Here is a 6,979-nt window from a genome sequence, read left to right as displayed (position 1 = left end):
GGGGCGCGCAGGCAGCCTCGCCTCCCTCTCGCCTGTCGCCTGTCGCCTGTCACCTCACCTGCGGGCGGGCGGGCTGCCGCGACCCAGGTGCGCGGCGGAGGCTCCGCACGGAGCCGCGGCGGCGCGGAGACGCGCGCTCTGCTGCCGCCGCCGCGCTCCGCTGCAGCGGCGAGGAGAGGGAGGGGGTGGTGCTGGCGGGAGCAGGGTCCGAGGGGGACGGGCGGAGTGCGAAAGCAGACGGAGGGAGAGGGAGGGAGGGAGAGAGAGAGGGAGGGAAGGAAGGAGGGACGGAGGGAGGCGGGGGAAGGAGGGAGGGAGGGAGGGAATCGGCGATCCGGCGCAGCTTCCCCACTCTCACTCTCTCTGCTGCCGCAACTCCTCAACTCTGCCCGTTCTTTGCCTGGACATGTCTTAAGAAAGTTGGATCTCTCCCTCCCTTTTGCCTTTTTTTTTTTTTTTTTTTTTTTTCTCCTTCTTTTCTCCCTCTCCCCTTCCCTGTCTATTTTTCACTCCCACCCTCGTTCAAGTTTAAAGCAGCGGATGGGTCAGAGCCGACATGCCGCACTGTGGCGATGGGGCCGGGCGCCGCGCTTGCTGCGCGCCGGGGCCGCGCTGAGCGCCGGGGCCGCGGCGGAGTTCCCGCTCTAGAGGTGTGTGGGCATCGGGGCATTGCTCGCTTCTTCTCAAAAGGACAAAAAATAAAGGGGGGGGAGGAAGCGTGCGGAGATTAACTGAGCTGGAGCGGACTTTGGGAGAAGAGCGCCGAGTCCAGCTGGTCTGGTGAGTTCTTTGTTTAATGAGTTTATTAGCAGGGTGCTTAGGGAGAGGATTCCCATGAGAGTTTTGGTGCTCTTGTTTGTCGCTTTATCGAAAACACTGAGGTCTTCCCTTCGACCCGTAGTTTATAACTGTGTAGTATATGTGTGTTTCTGGATATATCAATGTATATATGCGCGCACACCGACTTTATCCAAAGCGATGCGTACCCGGGGCTGAGGGCACCACCCCCCGCTATCCCGCCGCCTTCACGGAGCGAGCGGCACGCAGGTTTCCCCGGCCCAGCTCCCGGCACCCGGAGCCGAGCTGGGCGCCGCGGGCTGCCGCCTCCTCTCCCCGCCGCGCCGCTCCGCGCCGCTCGGCCGAGCCCGGGCTGGCTGCCGGCGCCGGCCCCGCCGCCCGTGCGCTGTGGCGCGGCGCCCCCTGCCCGGCCTCCGCGGAACTGCGCGTGTCCCCCCCCCCCCGACGCCGCGGGCCAGGGGCTGCCGGTGCCCGGGCCGGGGGCTGCGGGGGAGGTGCGCGGAGGGAGCCTCCCGGTTGCGGGGCTGGTGGACCCGAAAGCCGGCGCTTTCTGGAGGGGTCGGTTTTCTTCTGTTCTTCAGCCCCAGGCGCGGCAGGCTTTGGTTACAGAAGGCGACCCCCCCCCCCCCCCCCCCCCCCGCGCAGCTGGTTTTATTTATGTGGCTAATAAAAGACGTGGCGGGGCTAACGCGCGGTAAACGCGCCCCCGCCGGCTTCTGCCGCCCGCAGCCCGGCTTCGCCGTCAGCCCGCTGGGTCGGGATTCCCCAGGCAGACGCTTGATCGTTACTAAGCGTGATCACTTATGAATGAGCGGGGAATCCTCCGAGGACCATTTCGAAGTATTAATCTTTAACCTGGGGCTGGCCGACAGACATCCCTTCGGCATGACTCCTGCAGGGCGCACTCCCCCTCCGCCCCCGCCCCGAGGTAGCCCGTACCCCCTCCTCGCCGGGCCGGGGCGGGGTCGTAGCCTCCGCGCTCCCCCGGCCATCCCCAGCCCCGCACACGCTCCCCCCACCGCTGTTTTTCCCGGCGCCGGGGCACGGCGCTACTCCTTAAAACCGCGGCGGGGAGCCGCGGCAGCCGTCAGTCGGTTTTGGCCTCCGCCGACAGACCTCCCCCCGCGCGGCCGTTAAGCGGTGGCTCGCCCAGCCCAGCCCAGCCCAGCCGAGGGCCCCGAGGCCGGGAGGTGTGAGGGCAAGCCCGCGCCCCCTCCCACTCGCCACACTGGGGGCAAGGGGGAAGCGGCCGAGGAGGCGCTGCAGTCGCCGCAGGGCGGTCCTGCTGCCGCCGGTGCGAGTGGGGACCGAGGGGGTTTGTCCCGGGTACCCGCTGCTCCTCGGACGGCAGAGCCCACCCCGTCGAGGGCCGCCTGTTCCCGTGGGCTCTGACGGTCTCCCTCGTCATCCCCGTAAGATATTTCCCGGCAGCAGATTTCTGAAGTTTCCGAGTAGCCTCTCCGAGGGAGAACTTCGCCACACGCGAAGCCGCCCACGTCCCCGGACCAGCACCTCCCTCCCCGCCGCCCCAGCCAGGCTGGAGCGGGGCAGGCGCAGGGTGCCCCACACCCCGGCCCGGCTGGCGTCCCCGTGAGCGCCGGGCCACCGGGAGGAACAGCTTGTGCTGGGGTTCGTCTTCCCCACCGCTCCCCGTCTCGGCGTTTCTCCTTTCCCCGCGTGGGGGGGGGGGGGCGCCGCTCCCGCGCCCGCGGAGCGCCGCAGAAACGAGTTCCGGAGGGGCGGCCGTCCACTGCCGCGGAGGAATACGGCGGTGGGGGCCGCCGCGGCCGGGACGGGGCGGAGGGGCACTGGCGAGGCGCGCTGAAGCGCGAAGAAGAAAGGGGGAGCGGCGCGGCGGGCACCATGCGGGGCTGGTCCCAGCTTGTGTCCCCGCCCCGTGGGAACTGAGTTGCGGAGAGGTACGGTACGGTGCGGCGCGGCGTGGGCCGGGCGGGAGAGTTGGGAGAAGTTTTGGTGGTGGCGGGAGGTGGGGGGGGGGGGAAGGACCCCCGGGGGGGGGGGGGAAGTTGTGGCTCCGAGGCGAGGCCGGGGGTGCGGAGCGAGCGGCCGCCGCGTTGTGCGGAGGATGGCGAGAAGGGGCTGGGGGTCGGCGCCAGCCCCTTCCCCCCCTCCCCGTCCCCCGCCCGCCCGCGGCGCCGGGGTGGCTGCCGCGCGGCGTGGGCCCTGTTGCCCCCCCCCCCCCCCCCCCCCCCCAATCCCCTCCTACCCCCCACCCCCCTCCGCGCTGCCCCGGGAGCCGGCGGCAGGGCTGTGGCCGGCAGGTCGCTCCTGAGGCGCGGCGAGGAAGAGGAGGGTGGCGGGGGGTCCTCTCCCCGCCGAGGCAAGGTGTCTGCGGGTGCGTCCGAGGGGCCGTTGCGAACTTAATTCGCTGGAAAGCCGGCAGGGGCGATTGGCGGCGAGCGAGTGTGCCTTGGGGTGACTTTCCTCCTTTGTTTGCACTTGAACTCCGCGTCCCTCCTTGCGTTCCTCGCCGGTTCCTCCGAAAGAGAAAAGGGCAGCGCCCGCACGGACGCGGCGCCGGGCAGCGGCTCTCCGGGGGATCCCGGCGGAACGCAGCAGCCGGCTTTGCTGCTTTTTTTTTTTTTTTTTTCCTTTTTTTTTTTTTTTTTCTCTCCCTTCTTCTTTACGGCAGTTGGAACAAAGCAGAGCTTTGTTTGAAAGGTGCACTTTTTAATCTGTTGGTGTCAGTAAGTGACGGTGTGCCTTACTGATGATAATATCCCCCCGTGGTAAACTTTTTTTTTTTTTTTTGGAAACGCGTTACAAAGTTGAAAAATGCTGCCTTCTAACAGCAGGTTTTCCTGCGGTTTAAACTACTTGCGTGCAAGTTGTTTCTGTGCAGTTGCATGGGAAATGTTACCTGCATTCTTCTACCGCCTGTGCTATCTTTCTGTAAAAGAAAAGAATGCTGTGTAATAGATGTGTATTTCCTATTTACTTGTTTAACCGTGTGGAAATACTCAGCTATTTATTGAGCACAATACCTTACTTCAACGCTGAAAACTACTTCAAGTTTTTGTTTCGTTCCCTGTGAAATCCTAAAATCACTTTTAGGGGACTGGAAGGCGAGCTTTAAGTAGTCGTCCCAGTAGTAGGATAGTCTCTGGGGTTTTATAACTTAACATGGGAAAGATCTTTAGATGGATAAATTATCACTGCTATCAGTGCAAGTAAGCACTTCAAACCCTCAAATATTTACATATTCTGTATAATTTTTTCTAAGTTTAATACTGAGTTCAAGCTCAGTAAAACTGTGTCATCACAAACTTTAAGGTGCCATGTTAAATTTCTATCAAACTCGCACAGTTCACAGAGGTTGGAGATCTACTTTTCTTTGCACAAGTGATGAGTTCAGTATTAGGTACACTAGTAAGTTACTGCTGTACAGATAAATAGTCAAAATTCTCGGTGTGAAACTTTGTTTCATTCCAGATTCAGAATCTGCTGTTTGACTACAGCTGTTGCATTTTCCTTTAACATCAAAGATCTCGGAAGCGTAAATCAAAGTATCTCATGAGGTTATTTCATAATGTGGAGAATACAACTATAAAACTTACTGGACTTTAGTCACAAGTTGAAACTGTTACATTAATCGCTGAGACAATGTACATTTTTTGAATAACTTATCAGCTTTACTAAAGTAACCTTACCATAGGCTTTCATCATGTGTTAATTTTCTGAATACCCAAACAGATGGACACCCTCCCTCCCAGAAAAGCAAAAGACACTGTTAAGTTTTTTAATAGGAAACTTAAGCATGTTGAAACAGGTAAACCTGATTTTTTTTTTTTTTTTTTCAATCAGACTGCATAAATATTTGCTTTTAAACATTTGAAAAAGTAGGTGTAACTACAATTAGTACAGCCCACAGAGCCACATGGTCTCTCTTAGACTTCTGCATTAGGAACTCTGTCATCACAGTTTAGTTACTGCAGTAATAACTTTTCACAGTGCGTTTGTGTCAAACGATGTCAGTTGTGTATGCTGATCAAACTGACCTTTAAGTAAGTGATGTTGTGATTGGTGGAGACATTTTAGTATTAACAGCTTAACATTACAAATCAAAGAAGCTGGTGCCCATATGGGGGAAACCCCCCCCCCCACCTTTGTTAAAAGTTAGGGAAGGATTTCAGTAGGCAAACATTGTAGAAACAGCATTAAATAACATCTTTTAGTCCCCCAAATGCTCTCTGATGTGTCCCTAGAGCGCTGTAACAGGCCATGCTCACACAGTCTTGTTCTGCTAATGTAAACTGGGTAACTCGGTCTTACTGTAGGTCATTCTGGACTGAACAGGCAGATCATGTGTGTAGAAAAAGGATATTAGAAGGGCTGAGACTCATCGTGACTTGGGCTGTGTGGCCCGATTTAGGTTCTTTTTCTACCTGCGACTTCTTTGGTTGCTGGGGGGAGTAAATCTTTCAGTGTATGCTCCCCATTGATACATTATGCAGCAGATAAGCTTGTTTTGTCTGTTGCTTTTTCTTGCCTTGCTTGGCATCGAGACTGCCATTTACTAAATTCTGTGTTTTATGATTAACACTTTAACATCTCAAACTATAAACTTTGAAGTCTAGGTACTGTAAACATATTGCTAAGAGAAACAGTCTTTTATATGACTGCTGTTGACTCTTATCCAAATCATCTTCATTTGTAAATAATCAAACTGAGGTCTGCTAGCCCCCAAATTTTGCTTATTCTTACAATGTGAAGATAGTTCGTATTTCTAAGTTGTGTTAGTATTTTTTCCCCATATAGAAATAAACAGTATTGATGTGTTAATAATTTTGTTAATGTTGTAACTAAGTGTCTTATGTATCCCAGCACCGAATATGCATATAAATAAAAATGACCTGGATATGTGTGGAAATAAAAATTATCCAAATAATGATTCCAAGTAAGAAATCAAAGTTGTTTGAAAGTAGCTTTTCAGAATGAATATATGGTGTGCCCTTCTTATAAACCTAGGGCTATGAAGTTTTGTTAAGCAAACGGTTGCCTTGCGTGTTGAAAATGAATGCAAAAAATGCTAAACTGGTCATATTCCAAAGATAATAAGGAATTTAGGAGTTGAAGGTACAGCCTTTGGCTAAAAATGTTTCTGAAATTCAGTCATTCTGGCTTACTGTAATGAGCCATCAGAGTTTATATCTAACACATTATCACTATATCTTAACACTTTCATACTTGCCCTTAGTAGTTAACTGTCTTTACAACTGGCATGGTTTAGTACTCTAGATATTTATCAAAATTATATTATGTTGATTTTTGGATAAACTTGGATCAACACCTTTTTAGTTTCCGGTAGCTCTGTAAATTATGACAAGATGGGAAAAGTGTCATGTGACAGAAATGACTGACTTGTTTTTATCAAACATGGTTCAGTTCAGTTGAGAGATGTTCTTAATATCTCGAGTGTGACTCAGCAAACCTTAGAAGTTGCTGCTGAGGAATGGATTCCCTTACCAGTGGTTGTGTTGCTGTGTGTAATAGGCTGCCTGTTGGCAGTTCTGAGTGGATTCCACTTGAAGTTATTACAGAAATGCAGCAAAAAGTGCTTCAGTTTCATGGCACAGAAAAATAATGACAGTAACAGTAAAACCTACACATGTATTCAACTTTGAATTTTAATGAGGAGTTTGGTTAATGCAGTCTAATGCATCTTAGCATGGTGCACGTTGTGTCTAATGTGCCTGTGATGTGAGGAACAAATGATAAGAGATAGACAGGTACAGTGTTTTGCATAATAAATGCACCGTTTCAGACAACTTGTTGCCAAACAAGTATAGGCAGTGAGTTACGGGATGTCATAGCATCAGAGGTGAAGCTGGGTTTTGGACTTCAGCAGAGACTAAAAAAAAAAAATAAATCCTAGTGTAGCAGAGGGAGAAAAGAGGGAAAGATCTGATCATCAAATAGTTTTTTGGTAATAGCTTCTAAAATTCCAGAAAGATGGATTAAAAGAACCTGTTTCTGTTGATAAGCTAAAAATGTAATAATTTCTTAACGTGTGTTTTAGGACAATCTAATGGCCCCTTAAATTGCTCAAGCATTGATATCAGTTATTTATTGCAGGGATTTGTTTGCTTTTTTGTTTTTTGATGAAAATGTTCATTTACTTGGCAGTATGTTAGGGAGACTGAGGCCCTGGAGACCCAAG

General features: G+C 52.6%; 1 protein-coding gene across 7 annotated transcripts in view; it reads left to right on the top strand.

The window, feature by feature from the left end:
- The first annotated feature begins 399 nt into the window (after window positions 1-399).
- Window positions 400-6,979, top strand: part of FAT1 (FAT atypical cadherin 1) — a 113,064-nt gene continuing 106,484 nt past the window's right edge. For 3 of the 7 annotated variants that reach the window (XM_042807722.1, XM_042807721.1, XM_042807719.1), the window contains exon 1: window positions 402-780. The gene's annotated coding sequence lies outside the window, so the exon portion shown is untranslated. Of the gene's footprint in view, window positions 781-2,644; window positions 2,718-6,979 lie in introns of those variants that run through there. The other 4 variants (XM_042807724.1, XM_042807723.1, XR_006167002.1 and 1 more) reach the window with 3 other exon arrangements.

The sequence above is a fragment of the Tyto alba genome, unplaced genomic scaffold (assembly GCF_018691265.1).
Source record: "Tyto alba isolate M040663 unplaced genomic scaffold, T.alba_DEE_v4.0 Super-Scaffold_6, whole genome shotgun sequence".
NCBI classification, from domain to species: Eukaryota; Metazoa; Chordata; class Aves; order Strigiformes; family Tytonidae; genus Tyto; species Tyto alba.
This window is presented reverse-complemented; position numbering and strand designations above follow the sequence as displayed.